The sequence below is a fragment of the Entelurus aequoreus genome, linkage group LG10 (assembly GCF_033978785.1).
Source record: "Entelurus aequoreus isolate RoL-2023_Sb linkage group LG10, RoL_Eaeq_v1.1, whole genome shotgun sequence".
In the NCBI taxonomy this organism is placed as follows: domain Eukaryota; kingdom Metazoa; phylum Chordata; class Actinopteri; order Syngnathiformes; family Syngnathidae; genus Entelurus; species Entelurus aequoreus.
This window is the reverse complement of record NC_084740.1, coordinates 30811874-30829941: the sequence shown is the minus strand read 5'-3', so window position 1 is coordinate 30829941 and position 18068 is coordinate 30811874. Positions and strand designations below refer to the sequence as shown.

The 18068-nt window shown below is 39.4% G+C and overlaps 1 protein-coding gene across 2 annotated transcripts in view; it reads left to right on the top strand.

Annotated features, from left to right (window-relative positions):
* The first annotated feature begins 16111 nt into the window (after positions 1 to 16111).
* Positions 16112 to 18068, top strand: part of st3gal4 (ST3 beta-galactoside alpha-2,3-sialyltransferase 4) — a 76122-nt gene continuing 74165 nt past the window's right edge. The window contains exon 1 of one of the 2 annotated variants that reach the window (XM_062060533.1): positions 16112 to 16332. The gene's annotated coding sequence lies outside the window, so the exon portion shown is untranslated. The remainder of the gene's footprint in view (positions 16333 to 18068) is intronic. The other variant, XM_062060532.1, reaches the window with a different exon arrangement.

Below are 18068 nucleotides of genomic sequence, written 5' to 3'. Positions count from 1 at the left end.
GATAGCCGATCAGATCACGAGTTGTTGACAGTAGCCTATCTAGGTAGCCTTACGTTGAACGTGACTGTGATTGGATACTCACTCGTCAATCCCAAGTATCAAATCACAAGTTGTGATTTACGAAAGCAGAAAGTGGCACCGCAGCCATACCCGGCCAGCGGAGAAATCAGCGGTTCTCACTTTTTTAACCAACAAAGAAGCAGAGCAAAACGTTGATTAGATAGCAGATATATATTTGCAAGGGCATTTTCAAGAAGGATATTTAAAGAGAGACTGGATCTTGTGAGACGATGTCGGCCGACCCCGGAAGTGAGTTCCTTGCGGGGAAATGCTTTGCCTGCCACTTCCACTCGATTCAACCAACTACTAGCGGTACCAATGGCTTTACAAATTGTGACTTCAAGTATATTTTTTCGCATTCATTATGTTTTTGTTTTTTTACAAATATTTTAGTTTTGACAGTAGCATATCTAATGCGGATTTATTGATTTTTAGATGCGCCAAAAAATAGCCCGTTTTGACAAATTGAGGTGCGCAAGTGTGTTTCTGTATATATATTTTTCAAGCCTAGGTCCTGTGGCAACATCAATTATGGTATTTTGAGAGGTATTTATTGAAGTCAGACTAAGTAGTTAAAGTTAAAGTACCAATGATTGTCACACATACTAGGTGTGGTGAAATTTGTCCTCTGCATTTGACCCATCCCCTTGTTCACCCCCTGGGAGGTGAGGGGAGCAGTGGGCCGCAGTGGTGCCGCACCCGGGAATCATTTTTGGTGATTTAACCCCCAATTCCAACCCTTGATGCTGAGTGTCAACCAGGGAGGTAATGGGTCCCATTTTTATAGTCTTTGGTATGACTCGGCCGGGGTTTGAACTCACAACCTACCGATCTCAGGGCGGACACTCTAACCACTAGGCCACTGAGTAGGTAGGACATCACTGAAGGCCTGGTGGGAAACACACGCCCCGCCACAGCGAAACACAGACCGTAACAGATACTGAGTTATCTGAGCATCTTTGTTTAGGCTCTTAAATCCTCTGGATTATAGTCGGTTAAACGGACTTTAATGTTTGGCCGTACGATACGAAAACCAGGGAAAATGTTGGCGAAAAATATGAAAAGTGGGGCGTATACAAAAACGCTGAATGCATTTGTCTCTCCACCTCTACAAACGCTTTACTATAACCACTAGTGGTACATGGGCTCCATCTAGTGGTATGCCAAATAATCACTTGGTTAAAGTACAGTGTTTTGTTTTCCTATATTCAAACACAGTGTTAGTGTTCAGTGGCCAAAAATATTAAATATATTTGTTAAACAAAACCTCATCTTTGTTTTGATGAATACTTAGGCCTACTACGCTACTGTATTAACGTTGGTCATTATGGTGGTACTTGGAGAGCCAAGTGTTTTCTGAGGTGGTACTTGGTGAAAACAGTTTGAGAAGCACTGCACTATATAGCATACACACTTACTCATAGGATCCAAAAGGGATCCGCTCATAAAAGTGTCTTTAGTTGACAATGAATTAATGTTTTTTGAAAAATATTTGGATTTATCAATTGATGTACAGTTTTTATTAGTTTTATTTGTATGTTTATTTTTGTTTCATTGCCTTTTTGTCAAAAATAACATTTTTTTAACAGCAAAATGCTAAAAATTTTATATTTTGAAAAACAAGTTGCAGAGTGGAATATTTAAGGTTGGGTAATTACAGCCTTGAATAAATCTATAATTCATGACAACATTGATTTTGATACAGTAGACAAGTAGACAATTTTATATGAGCTGTCAAACGTACGGTCCGAGGGCCGGATCTGGCCCGTGAACAGGTTTTATCAGGCCCGCGGGATGAGTTTGCTCAGTATAAAAATTAACCTGAAATTTTTGAATGAAAGAAACAGCTGTTCTAAATGTGTCCACTGGATGTCGCAAGAGCAATTATTTGTATCTTTGTAGATGATGCTACATATGTACAACAGTACATCAGTCGAGGAAAATGATCAAACTACATAAATAACATCCTGTAATTTCATTTTGATATCATTTTTTTATCTTGATAGACACCAATGACACCAATGACTGATGAACATTATCACATAATTCATTCAGAAAATATAAATAACAACAAATAAATGATTAACCGCAACATGTAAGTATAAAAAAAAAAAAACATTATTATTTGTACATGTGTGCTTGTTCTATTTTTAAACAAAGAAAACAATCTGAAGTTGTCTTTATTTTTAAGTTATCGTGCCGTGATCTACACCCATTTGGGAGTAGATTTTTCTTCATGTGGCCCCCGATCTAGAATGAGAGAGACAGCAGGCAGGACTTGGTTAAGTTTAGTTTATTTACGCAAGTCTTTTTTATACGTCTGCCATGTTATGTATATCTGCCCAAGATCATTTTATCTGCATTTCTGCGATTCAATGGCAGTTTAACTCATTTACGCTCATCAAAGCTCTGAGGATAATGCTCATTTTTTTCTGGCGCCGTCTGGTGGTAACAAGGCGCAATTACAGCAAAACAATATTTTTTTGTTTTTTAATCGGCAAGAATGAGATTTGTTTGGTTTTCATGGAAAAAGCATAGTAATATAGCAGGGTTACAGTCCGTTTAAAAATAGCACTTATAACGGAGTCAATGGGGCCAAAAGAGTTCTGAAGAGAAAGAGTGTATACTTTACGTTTGTATCCTATTCTAACAATGTTATATTTACAAAAATAATGCCAAAATTTGAAAAAAATAAAAGAACAATCCTATCACATAAGGAATACTGTATCCGTTTTAGGCCAGAGGGGTGCACAAGGGTTAACGATTTATATTCTAATCATCCACCCATTTATCCCCTCGACAGGACACTTTCCGGATACAAAGAACAAAAGCCCCTTGATAGTCACTTTTTGTGTCAAGCCAAAACAAATACTGAGGCCGCCATGTTTGCAGTTTCACATCAAGAGAAGGGAATTGGGTTTGAGTATTAATGTCATTGTTTATTGTATAGGCTGGATGATGGCCTCCATTTCGAAAGAGAATGATTTGCTGACATCTTGACCTCTGGCTTAGGCTACTATTAAATCTGAAAATAGCCATCAAATCTAATCCTCTCATGCAATGTGTCATCATCATCCCGCTGCTTTTGCAAAGATAGGAGCACGAAAAAAACAGGTCAGGGCACAGACAGCTCACTCCGCACTCTGCTGTCGGACCACCAACAGTCAGATAAAAAGCTCTCAGCTGTTCCGTCACTACACGGTGGTCTGGCCTGACCGAAGAACATTTGGTTCCATGGCGAAGACGTTCCGCCGTGCGGCTGCAAAGCATCAGCCGTGGTAATTAAAGGAGATGCGAACATCCTGTCCGCTTGTTTTTTTTTTTATCAGGAATCACGCACTCAAAGGAGAGGTCTGTGATTAAAACTGGGCAGAACTACCTTTTTTCCGTTCTATTTTCTTTTGCGGAAGCAGACACACTATTTGATGCATATGTGCGACGTCGGATTAAATTAGCATTTATTTAACATGCTGTCTTTAAATTTATGTCTGAGCAAAACAGCTATCAGTCATACAAGTTACACAATTCTTATCGACCTTCTAATATATATATATATACACTACTGTTCAAAGATTTGGGGTTACCCAAACAATTCTGTGGAATAGCCTTCATTTCTAAGAACAAGAATAGACTGTCGAGTTTCAGATGAAAGTTCTCTTTTTCTGGCCATTTTGAGCGTTTAATTGACCCCACAAATGTGATGCTCCAGAAACTCAATCTGCTCAAAGGAAGGTCAGTTTTGTAGCTTCTGTAACGAGCTAAACTGTTTTCAGATGTGTGAACATGATTGCACAAGGGTTTTCTAATCATCAATTAGCCTTCTGAGCCAATGAGCAAACACATTGTACCATTAGAACACTGGAGTGATAGTTGCTGGAAATGGGCCTCTATACACCTATATAGATATTGCACCAAAAACCAGACATTTGCAGCTAGAATAGTCATTTACCGATTAGCAATGTATAGAGTGTATTTCTTTAAAGTTAAGACTAGTTTAAAGTTATCTTCATTGAAAAGTACAGCGCTTTTCCTTCAAAAATAAGGACATTTCAAAGTGACCCCAAACTTTTGAACGGTAGTATATATATATATATATATATATATATATATGTATGTATGTATGTATGTATGTATGTATGTATGTATGTATGTATGTATGTATGTATGTATGTATGTATATATATATATATATATATATATATATATATATATATATATATATATGTATATATGTATATATATATATATGTATATACGGTAGTATATATATATATATATAAGTCGCAACTCACAGCACTTTGATAAAGAAGGTGAGAAAGAAACACAATAGAATTCTAGAAATAACTTGTAGCAAAGTACGATGGTGACGTACGTGTGGCTCTTTTCTAACTTCCTTCTTCCTCGCTCATCGCTGTCTTTGCCAACCACAAGAAGTTAAAGTGATGTTACATGTTCATTTATTCTATTCACTTCTCATTTCCACTTGTCGCTCACCAGATCACACTTCAAATATTGCCGAATCACCACGTGGCAGGTTTTTGGTGGACATTTTTTTACCCTGAATTTAGCATTTTTGAGCATTAAAAAATGGCTGAATATACAGAGCATATCAACACTGCAATATAATTGGCCACTAGAGGAGACCAAACCAATCAGAGTGCACTGTTCAGTATCGTGGCTACTGATTGGCCTAACCTGAGGCAGCAGTACTATATTGGATTGAAAGATTTTCTGTGTAAAAGTATGTGATTGATTAATGCCTTTGATTGAAACTTTTATTAGTAGATTGCACAGTACAGTACATATTCCGTACAATTGACCGCTAAATGGTAACACCCGAATACGTTTTAAGTCGGGGTCCACATTAATCAATTCATGGTATAAATATATACTATCAGCATAATACAGTCATCACACAAGTTTATCATCAGAGTATATATATTGAATTATTTACATTATTTACAATCCGGGGGGTGTGATGTGGAGGGGGGATTGGGGGGTTGATATCAGACACGGATTATACAGGGAGCGGACCGCCACAATAAGACAGTCCGTTACCCCATACTCTCTGAGCACTCCCCACAGGACTTCCCGGGGTACACCGTCGAATGCCTTCTCCAAGTCCACAAAGCACATGTAGACTGGTTGGGCAAACTCCCATGCACCCTCAAGGACCCTGCCGAGAGTATAGAGCTGGTCCACAGTTCCACGACCAGGACGAAAACCACAGGTTCGACTATCCGGCGTAGACTCCTCTCCAGTACACCTGAATAGACCTTACCGGGAAGGCTGAGGAGTGTGATCCCACGATAGTTAGAACACACCCTCCGGTTCCCCTTCTTAAAGAGAGGAACCACCACCCCGGTCTGCCAATCCGCCCCCGATGTCCACACGATGTTGCAGAGTCTTGTCAACCAAGACAGCCCCACAGCATCCAGAGCCTTAAGGAACTCCGGGCGGATCTCATCTACCCCCGGGGCCTTGCCACGAGGAGCTTTTTAACTACCTCAGCAACCTCAGCCCCAGAAATAGGAGATCCCACCACAGATTCCCCAGGCACTGCTTCCTCATAGGAAGACGTGCTGGTAGGATTAAGGAGGTCTTCGAAGTATTCCCTCCACCGATCCACAACTTCCACAGTCGAGGTCAGCAGAACATCATCCCCACCATACACGGTGTTGACATTGCACTGCTTCCCCTTCCTGAGTAGGCGGATGGTGGTCCGGAATCGCTTCGAAGCCGTCCGGAAGTCGTTTTCCATGGCTTCCCCAAACTCCTCCCATGTCCGAGTTTCTGCCTCCGCGACTGCTGAAGCCGCACACCGCTTGGCCTGTCGGTACCTGTCTGCTGCCTCCGGAGTCCTATGAGCCAAAAGAGCCCGATAGGACTCTTTCTTCAGCTTGACGGCATCCCTCACCGCTACCAGCGGGTTCTAGGATTACCGCCACGACAGGCACCAACCACCTTGCGGCCACAGCTCCAATCGGCTGCCTCGACAATAGAGGTACGGAACATCGTCCACTCGGACTCAATGTCCAGCGCCGCCCTCGTGACATGTTTAAAGTTCTTCCGGAGGTGGGAATTGAAACTCTCTCTGACAGGAGACTCTGCCAGGCGTTCCCAGCAAACCCTCACAATGCGTTTGGGCCTGCCAGGTCTGTCGGGCATCCTCCCCCACCATCGCAGCCAACTCACCACCAGGTGGTGATTGGTAGAAAGCTGCGCACCTCTCTTCACCCGAGTGTCCAAAACATGAGACCGCAAATCCAATGACACAACTACAAAGTCGATCATGGAACTGCGGCCTACGGTGTCCTGGTGCCAAGTGCACATATGGACACCCTTATGTTTGAACATGGTGTTCGTTATGGACAATCTGTGACGGGCACAAAAGTCCAATAACAAAACACCACTCGGGTTCAGATCCGGGCGGCCATTCTTCCCAATCACGCCTCTCCAGGTTTCACTGTTGTTACCAACATGATCTTTGAAGTCCCCCCGTAGAACGAGGGAATCACCCGGAGGAGCACTTTCCAGTACTCCCTCGAGTGAATCCAAAAAGGGTGGGTACTCTGAGCTGCCGTTTGGGGCGTAAGCGCAAACAACAGTCAGGACCCGTCCCCCCACCCGAAGGCGGAGGGAAGCTACCCTCTCGTCCACTGAGTTGAACTCCAACGTGCAGGCTTTGAGACGGGGGGAAACAAGAATTGCCACCCCAGCCCGTCGCCTCTCACTGCCGGCAACGCCAGAGTGGAAGAGAGTCCATCCCCTCTCAAGAGAACTGGTTCCAGAGCCCTTGCTGTGCGTCGAAGTGAGTCCGACTATATCTAGCCGGAACTTCTCCACCTCACGCACTAGCTCAGACTCCTTCCCCCCCAACGAGGTGACGTTCCACGTCCCAAGAGCTAGCTTATGTAGCCGAGGATCGGACCGCCAAGTGCCCTGCCTTCGGCTGCTGCCCAGCTCACATTGCACCCGACCTCTATGGCCCCTGCTATGGGTGGTGAGCCCATTAGAGGGGGCACCCACGTTGACTCTTCGGGCTGTGCCCGGCCGGGCCACATGGGGACAGGCCCGGCCACCAGGCGCTCCCCATCGTGCCCCACCTCCGGTCCTGGCTCCAGAGGGGGGCCCCGGTGACCCGCGTCTGGGCGAGGGAAATCTGGGTCCTTTGTTTGTGTTCTTCATAGAGGTCTTCGAGCTGCTCTTTGTCTGATCCCTCACCTAGGACCAGTTTGCCTTGGGAGACCCTACCAGGGTCAACATAGCTCCTAGGATCTTTGGGACACGCAAACTCCTCTACCACGTTAAGGTGGCAGTTCAGAGAGGAGATATATATAAGTATATATGTATATGTATACTTTTATATACTGTATATATACTTATATATACAGTATAAGTATAAGTATATATGTATATATATATACTTATATATATATAAGTATAAGTATATATGTATATATATATATATATATATATATATATATACAGTATATATATATATATATATATAAGTATATATATATATATATACAGTATATATATATATATATATATATATATATATATATATATACGTATATATATATATATATATATATATATATATATATATATATATATATATATATATATATATATATATTTATACATAGTACATATATACATACATATATATAAGTATATATGTGTATGTACATATATACTTATATATATATATATATATATATATATATATATATATATATATATATATATATATATATATATATATATATATATATATATATATATATATATATATATATATATATCAATATATCAATATATCTATCAATATATCAATACATCCATGTCCACCAAAAACCTGCAACGTGGTGAATCGGCAATATTTGAAGTGTGATCTGGTGAGCGACAAGTAGAAATGAGAAGTGAATAGAATAAATGAACATGTAACATCACTTTAACTTCTTGTGGTTGGCGAAGACAGCGATGAGCGAGGAAGAAGGAAGTTAGAAAAGAGCCACACGTACGTCACCATCGTACTTTGCTACAAGTTATTTCTAGAATTCTATTGTTTCTTTCTCACCTTCTTTATCAAAGTGCTGTGAGTTGCGACTTTCTTTTTGCCTCATACCAGCTGTACTCAGTAATAACTAAAAATGTTTTAACAGCCCGCCGCTCATAAATACTTTTACCAAAAACACATAAAAAGTGGAATAAATGAGCAAAAAGGTTCAGGAGAAAAAAGTTGAAATGTTGGCGCTAAAAACTCGGGATTCTTTTCATGCTGCTACCAATACGGATAACTTTGTGCTTTTCAACACTTCCTTGTGGTCTACATAACATGTCATGGTGGTTCTTTGGTCAAAATTTCGCACAGATTATGTTTTACAGACCACCTTCAAGCCAATTTCTGACCGTCTCCTCAGGATGCGTCGTTTTGTGGGCGGTCTTATTTACGTGCCTCCACTTCGACTGTGTCTTCTCCCCGTCAGCCGTGTTGTAGATTTTAGACTTCCAACAGATATAAGTTGGAACTATATGCAATTTGTATTACAAATGGCAACAACGGAGGAAAGCCATCACTATTGGGGAAAATTCCAAACGACTCGTTTGGAGGAAGTATGAAGGAAGGCAAGATTGTTTTATAAATATCATGGTTTGGTTTAAAATTTTCGGGACTTATGCAGATCCCAAATACACAAAAACAGGTTGGCTTTGCATATTAGGTCCCCTTTGACCTGTGAATCGACTTAATTCAAAACTACGTTAAGCCTCCAGGCGACGAAAAATGGACACGCTCAAAAAAGTGTTATAAGTCACATATTATTATTATTTTTGAACTGTCCTCAATTTAAATTCGTCAGCAGCTTCAGACCTATCATAAATATAAAGTGTTTGTATATTTGTCATGTTTTTTGTGTTTTATGCTCTTTTTGTAAAAAATTTAAAAAAACATTTTTATGACGGGAAAACACAAAATATGCATAATTTCCAAAAATGAGTTGCAAAGTGGAATACTTTGAATGAGGTAAGTATGGCCTTTAATATGTCAATAATTCATAAACAACACTGATTTTAAAGGCCTACTGAAACCCACTACTACCGACCACGCAGTCTGATAGTTTATATATCAATGATGAAATCTTAACATTGCAACACATGCCAATACGGCCGGGTTAACTTATAAAGTGCAATTTTAAATTTCCCGCTAAACTTCCGGTTGAAAACGTCTATGTATGATGACGTATGCGCGTGACGTCAATCGTTGAACCGGAAGTATTGGTACACCATTGAATCCAATACAAAAAAGCTCTGTTTTCATCTCAAAATTCCACAGTATTCTGGACATTTGTGTTGGTGAATCTTTTGCAATTTGTTTAATGAACAATGGAGACTGCAAAGAAGAAAGTTTTTGGTGGGATCGGTGTATTAGCGGCGGACTACAGCAACACAACCAGGAGGACTTTGAGATGGATAGCAGACGCGCTAGCCGCCGACCTCACCTTGACTTCCTCCGTCTCCGGGCTGCCGACCGCATCTATGATCGTCGCTCTGTCGATCGCTGGAACGCAGGTGAGCACGGGTGTTGATGAGCAGATGAGGGCTGGCTGGCGTAGGTGGATAGCTAATGTTTTTATCATAGCTCTGTGAGGTCCCGTTGCTAAGTTAGCTTCAATGTTGTCGTTATCAACAGCATTGTTAAGCTTCGCCAAGCTGGAAAGCATTAACCGTGTATTTACATGTCCATGGTTTAATAGTACTGTTGATTTTCTGTCTATCCTTCCAGTCAGGGGTTTATTTATTTTGTTTCTATCTGCATTTAAGCCCAATGTGCTATCATGTTAGCTCCGTAGCTAAAGAGCTTCGCCGATGTATTGTCGTGGAGATAAAAGTCACTGTGAATGTCCATTTCCCGTTCTCGACTCTCATTTTCAAGAGGATATAGTATCCGAGGTGGTTTAAAATACAAATCCGTGATCCACAATAGAAAAAGGACAAAGTGTGGAATCCAATGAACCCTTGTACCTAAATTACGGTCAGAGCGAAAAAAGATACGTCCTGCACTAGTCCTTCACTCTGACGTTCCTCATCCACGAATCTTTCATCGTCGCTTTCTCGGTCCGAATCGCTCTGGCTGCATTGTAAACAACGGGGAAATGTGAGGAGCCTTTCAACCTGTGACGTCACGCTACTTCCGGTACAGGCAAAGCTTTTTTTTATCAGCGACCAAAAGTTGCGAACTTTATCGTCAATGTTCTCTACTAAATCCTTTCAGCAAAAATATGGCAATATCGCTTAATGATCAAGTATGACACATAGAATGGATCTGCTATCCCCGTTTAAATAAAAAAAAATGTCAGTAGGCCTTTATGCCTTATTATTTTTGGAACAATGACAGTCTTTTCTAAAAACTCACACTATCCCTCCTCAACACACTCAAACAAGTGTTACAAGTAAGTAATATATGATTTTTTTGGTTTTAACTTCACACACTTTAAATATATCAGCAGCTTAAAGGCCTACTGAAATGATTTTTTAAAATTTAAATGGGAATAGCAGATCCATTCTATGTGTCATACTTGATCATTTCGCGATATTGCCATATTTTTGCTGAAAGGATTTAGTAGAGAAAATCGACGATAAAGTTCGCAACTTTTGCTCACTGATAAAAAAAAGCCTTGCCTGTACCGGAAGTAGCGTGACGTTACAGGAGCTAGTATTCCTCACAATTCCCCATTGTTTACAATGGAGCGAGAGAGATTCGGACCGAGAAAGTGATGATTACCCCATTAATTTGAGCGAGGATGAAAGATTCGTAGATGAGGAACGTTACAGTGAAGGACTTGAGAGGCAGTGATGGACGTATCTTTTTTCGCTCTGACCGTAACTTAGGTACAAGCTGGCTCATTGGATTCCACACTCTCCTTTTATTATTGTGGATCACGGATTTGTATTTTAAACCACCTCGGATACTATATCCTCTTGAAAATGAGAGTCGAGAACGCGAAATGGACATTCAGTGCCTTTTATCTCCACGACAATACATCGGCGAAATGCTTTAGCTACGAGCTAACGTGATAGCATCGTGCTTTAACTGCATATAGAAACAAAATAATAAACCCCTGACTGGAAGGATAGATAGAAAATCAACAATACTATTAAACCGTGGACATGTAAATACACGGTTAATGCTTTCCAGGCTGGCGAAGGTTAACAATGCTGTGCTAACGACGCCATTGAAGCTAACTTAGCAACTTAGCAACGGGACCTCACAGAGCTATGCTAAAAACATTAGCTCTCCACCTACGCCAGCCAGCCCTCATCTACTCATCAACACCCGTGTTCACCTGCGTTCCAGCGATCGGCAGAAGGACGAAGGACTTCGCCCGATGCGTTTGGCGGCCCGGAGACGTAGGAAGTCAAGGTGAGGTCGGCGGCTAGCGCGGCTAGCGCGGCTAGCGCTCCAACAAAGTCCTCCTGGTTGTGTTGCTGTAGTCCGCTGCTAATACACCGATCCCACCTACAACTGTCTTCTTTGCAGCCTTCATTGTTCATTAAACAAATTGCAAAAGATGTCCAGAATACTGTGGAATTATGAAATAAAAACAGAGCTTTTTGTATAGGATTCTACGGGGTACCATAACTTCCGTTACTCTGACTTCGTCACGCGCATACGTCATCATACCGCGACGTTTCAGCCAGATATTTCCTGGGAAGTTTTAAATGTCACTTTATAAGTTAACCCGGCCGTATTGGCATGTGTTGCAATGTTAAGATTTCATCATTGATATATAAACTATCAGACTGCGTGGTCGGTAGTAGTGGGTATCAGTAGGCCTTTAAGACCTATCCATTGACATCAAATTTGTATTTTTTTTTTTTGGTGTCCTTTTTGTTTTATTCTCTAGTTCTAAAAAAACAACAACCTAAAACCAAAAAAAACATTTTTTTATTATGGGAAAAAACTAAATTATGCAACTTTTCCCCAAAAATGTTTTCAAAGTGGAATATTTCAGTTTAAGTTAATTGCATTTAAGTCGTTTGTTGACAGGTTTTTCCATTTGAATGACCAACTATGCCAGGGGTGTCAAAGCGGCCCACAATGATATTTGATTAGTATTAGAACCAACCCGCAGGCCACAGCCGCCTGCTGCTGTTTTGCACGCACCAATACTCCATCAGTGATGGCGCTAGGAATTTTCAAAATGGGGTGCCAGGGACCCCATCAAGTCATAAAAATGGGGTCCCACAGTAAGTTTTTGGGGTCCCACTTTTTGTAAGCATTTTGAAAACAAATGATAAATGTATGCATTATCCTGTTAAATCTCACATTCTATATTGTGTTTTGAAAAAAGGTTGTCATAAACGTTTCTTAATTAATTTTAAAAAATAATACAAAAGAAAACACATTTTTATGCATATGTAAATGTATGCAGTTATAAACATTAATTCGCTTTCTTCTTTCCTTCATGCATCTAAACTTAACCTCTGCCAGGTATTTTTTTCTATATTTTTATTGTAATATTTTCATGCGTTTGTTCTATTTTTGGCCAAAGTAAGACAAAGAAAACAATCTGAAGTTGTCTTTATTTTTTTAGTTTTAATGCCATGATTTTAATAGTCCGGTCCGCGTGTGCACAGATTTTCCTCCATGTGGCCCCTGAGCTAAAATTAGTTTGACACCCCTGAACTATGCAATACTTGTGGTTGAGAAGTGTAATTACACCTGGAAAAAAAAAGTTCATTTTATTTCGAAGGGAGATGCTTAGATCCATTCGGTATTTGTGGTGAAAGCATTGTAACATGTCAGCAATTTCAGTATCTCGATAAATATGGGCTATGGGGCAAGTCTATCGTAAATGATTATCTTCTTTTTGGAATAACTTTGCGAAAAGTGCCATTATGCCATTTTAAAGATAGACTCCTTCAAAACTATGTGGCCAAATTTCAGCCCTCTAACATTTAAATGTAACTGATTTGTGACTGAAGATGCAAAAAAACCAAACTAACAAAACAAAAACAAAAAACGCAAACATTTTTTTGACAAGAGTGACTCAAGGGTTAAATCTAGTTTTTGCACATTTTTCTTTACGGCTTTTGATTGATTGATTGAAACTTTTATTAGTAGATTGCACAGTACAGTACATATTCCGTACAATTGACCTCTAAATGATAACACCCGAATACGTTTTTCAACTTGTTTAAGTCGGGGTCCACGTAAATCAATTCATGGCTTTGGGGCAGCTTCGTAGGCTTTCAAAATGCCACCATAGCTAGGCCGTTTCAGGTGGCTGGTAAGGTTTGATGTGTTGAAGCGTGATGTCTTTTTCTATCCCCTACTCGCGGAATGTTTGCTGAACATTTGGTGCAAATACCACATGGATAGTATTTCTCTGAAACAGTGTAGAAGTCCCAAAACGATGGATGTTTGTTAACAGCGAGCTCAGGGGAAGTTTATGACACAAGTAGGAGAAAAGGAGCACTTGATTTGCTCGACATGCAGGATGTTTTTGCTATTTAAAAAAAAAAAATCTGTATATTATATTGTCGTTGAAAATGAAATACATCAAGTTGGTATCTGCAGCCTTTGATTTATTAAGTGCGTGGCCCCCGGTGGAAGAAGTTTGGACACTACTGCTCTAAGCTCAGTAGCCATTTCCTTCTGATAACTTCCTGTTTGAAGCTTACTGTTGCTCACTTGTTAGTTGTCATCTCATCTCATGATGATGAAATGTGAGAAGCGTGATGAAGGGAGTGAAACATGCGGGGATCTTATTGGTGGATTCATGGATAACAGATCTGTTGCTGTTCACCTCCCTGTTATAGAAGTAATGAAGCTAGTGATGTGCATATGTCAGTATCAAGTGCATAAAGATTTAAATCTTTATGCACTAAATATCGATTTTCAAATTAAAACATTGCTACTTTCGATACTTAGGTTATTTCAGATAATGTATATCATTAACAGGAACACAGTGTAAATTAACTAAATAGATCTTGTCTAAATGAAAATGTGTGTGTATATATATATATATATATATATATATATATATATATATATAATATTAAAAAAATACAATTAAAATTATGTGTGCGTCACATTTGGTGAGTTTTGAAGCATGTTAAGGGGGGCAAAGTAGTCCGCAAAGCTGCGGAATAAAAAAGAAAGAATAATAATAAAACCTTACAAATTCAATAGTGTCCTTTCATCCCATTGCAAAAGGACTCCCTTTGGGATTCCTTTGACAATGGTCCTGTGCGGACCCTAATAAAATATATATGTGTATATATATATATATATATATATATATATATATATATATATATATATATATATATATATATATATATATATATATATATATATATACACATATATATATATATTTATATATATATATATAGCTGAGATAGGCTCCAGCACCCTCCGCGACCCCAAAAGGGACAAGCGGTAGAAAATGGATGGCTATATATATATATATATATAGTCGAGGATTCTGTGGTTTGTCCGTTATACAGTGCTCAATACCGGGGTAGAGCGGGATATACATTAGGTCAGGAAAAAACACAGAGGCTATTTCATCCCTACAAGCCTGTTTCACAGGTGTTCCCTGTGAAACAGGCTTGTAGGGATGAAATAGGTCAGGAAAAAACACAGAGGCTAACGTGTATATATATATATATATACATATATATATATATATATATATATATATATATATATATATATATATATATATATATATATATATATATATATATATATATATATATATATATGTATATATATATATATATATATATATATGTATATATATATATATATATATATATGTATGTATATATATATATATATGTATATATATATATATATATATATATATATATATATATATATATATATATATATATATATATATATAATCTGAGATGGGTAGGTTGGAGTTCAAATCCCAGCCGAGTCATACCAAAGACTATAAAAATGGAACCCATAACCTCCCTGCATGGCACTCAGCAACAAAGGGTTGGAGTTGGGGGTTAAATCACCAAAATGATTCCCGGGCGCGGCGCCGCTGCTGCCCACTGCTCCCCAAGGGGATGGGACAAATGCAGAGGACAAATTTCACCACATCTAGTGTGTGTGTGACAATCATTGGTACTTTAATCTTTAATATATATATATATATATATATATATATATATATATATATATATATATATATATATATATATATATACGCAAATACAGTATATGACACCACATTAATCTCACATAGGAAAAACCAAGGTTTATTCAGGTAAAGTTTCTTAAATAATTCATAATCTAAGTGTCATTCAATTTTACATAGTAATTGAAATAAAACGGCCATTGCAAACTTTATTTGTTTATCTAAAAAAATTACTGGCAATTAAAATGAGTCACCCGGTATTCTTAAAGAGCAAGTCTATGCATTGTTTTATTGTAAGCTACCTAGAGACACTACAGAGTTGAATATAAATAAGATGACACATTCAGTGCAGTATTTATATCAAGGGACAAGGGTTAAATAAACGATGACGTCATTTATTTAACCATTGATTTCATATTTTTTTGAAGATGATTCCCCAAAAGCAGCAACATTTAGTATGCCAAAAGTACGCCTTTTTAAAAAAAAATTTTTTTACATTTTACCAGACTCATTAATAAGTATATTTGCACAAAGTGTCGGTATCGGATCGGTATAGCCGATTTAAAATCCAGATTTAAGTCTGGATTTTCCTCAGTATCGGATTGGAAAGGAAATTAATGGTATCGCACCTCACTAATTGAAACATTAGACAATAAGACACACTTTTTGCCAGTGCAGTAGTATTTTAACCACAGTTTTTGTTAAGCTGGCTTGCTGGCTTTTTTTGTCATGAGAGTCCAAAAATTTGTGTTTGTTTATTTTGTTCCAAACCTGCAGTCTGTTAAACCGGATGCATGTTTCGCCAATCAGGGCACGTTCAGGAGCAGACGGACCCTCTGATTGGTGGTCGTCGCGCATGCGCCTTCCGTGGCTGATGGGACCGCGCCGTGAGCGAGGAGGAGGAGGAGGGTGAGGAGGAGGCTGACCGAGCTTATCCGCTATGTGGCTGCGGCAGGCGGACTCCGCGGCAGTCAGGCCAGCGGTTAGCCAGCCGGTGGCGGCTCCTCTTTTTGGGAATGACTTAAGCCACCGAGTCCCCGAAACGCGACTCGGACAAGAGTCCTTCTCGTCGGATTAATACTATTTTCTTGGTCGGGTGAGTACAGGCTAAAATGTTTCATTTAGCTAGTTATCCAATGTTTCCTCCATTAAAAGTCATGTCTGTCATTAGACATGTTGTACATACAGATGCTATCTGTCAGGGTGAGCCTAATATGTTCCCTGAACGTGTCGTAATTACAAACAGATGTGTTGACTTGCAGTGATAGATAATGGCGTAAAAGGCAAACCACGTTTTATTTGGTGAACTGTTATTTTTTGTCACTGCCCAAAAAAGCAAAGGTGAGTTTTCCATGTGCATTGTTTTGATTGCCACATACGTCACATGTTTTAATGTGACATGTGAGAGGATATCTATCATCAACTGACATGTCCGTCACCATATTTAAGTAAATAATGACTTGTATAAACTCATATTGTGGCCACTTTATAATTTTATATTCATCACAATTTTTTTGATTTTTTTAAAAAAAATCACGTTACCCCGGATTTCCACTGAATGCGGAATGGCAGCTGAACGGCACCGCCACGGAACGGTGACGCCTCCGCACTCCGGCATCAAAATAGCGCCGACTTCTACGAGATCTCGCCAACCGCGTGTAATCATTTAATAAGGGGAGTTGTCGTAAAGCGAACCACAAACACACGCACACACACACAACTCCCCTGCTTTCCTGGCTTCCTTAACAGCATTTGACACAGGCTCCCATATCAGAATCAGAATCAGAAATACTTTATTAATCCCCGACGGGAAATTAAGATTTTCAGCACAATCCCATTCAAGATCAGACAAACATCGCTGACGGGTCTGCCAACTTTCGGCACCCCTTACAAAAAAAGGTGAGAAACAGGTAAACTCTGACTCATCTGACATCACATGGACAAAGATGAGACCTTTTGGAGGAAAGTTCTGTGGTCAGATGAAACAAAAATTTAGCTGCTTGGCCACAATACCCAGCAATATGTTTGGAGGAGAAAAGATGAGGCCTTTAATCCCAGGAACGCTACGCCTACCGTCAAGCATGGTGGTGGTTGTGTTATGCTCTGGGCCTGTTTTGCTGCCAATGGAACTGGTGCTTACAGAGAGTAAACGAGACAATGAAAAAGGAGGGTTACCTCCAAATTCTTCAGGACAACCTCAAATCATCAGCCCAGAGGTTGGGTCTTGGGCGCAGTTGGGTGTTCCAACAGGACAATGACCCCAAACACACGTCAAAAGTGGTAAAGGAATGGCTAAATCAGGTTAAAATGAAGGTTTTAGAATGGCCTTCCCAAAGTCCTGACTTAAACGTGTGGACAAAGCTGAAGAAACAAGTCCATGTGAGAAAACCAACAAATTTAGCTGAACTGCACCAATTTTGTCAAGAGGAGTGGTCAAAAACTCAACCAGAAGCTTGCCAGAAGCTTGTGGATGGCTACCAAAAGCGCCTTATTGCAGTGAAACTTGCCAAGGGACATGTAACCAAATATTAACATTGCTGTATGTATACTTTTGACCCAGCAGATTTGGTCTCATTTTCAGTGGACCCATAATAAATTCAAAAAAGAACCAAACTTCATGAATGTTTTTTGTGACCAACAAGATGAAAAATTTAAATATCGGAAATTATCAGTATCGGTTTTTTTCATTATTGGTATCGTTTTTTTTGTGTGTTTTTTTTTATTAAATCAACATAAAAACACAAGATACACTTACAATTAGTGCACCAACCCAAAAAACCTCCCTCTCCCATTTACACTCATTCACACTCATCCACACAAAAGGGTTGTTTC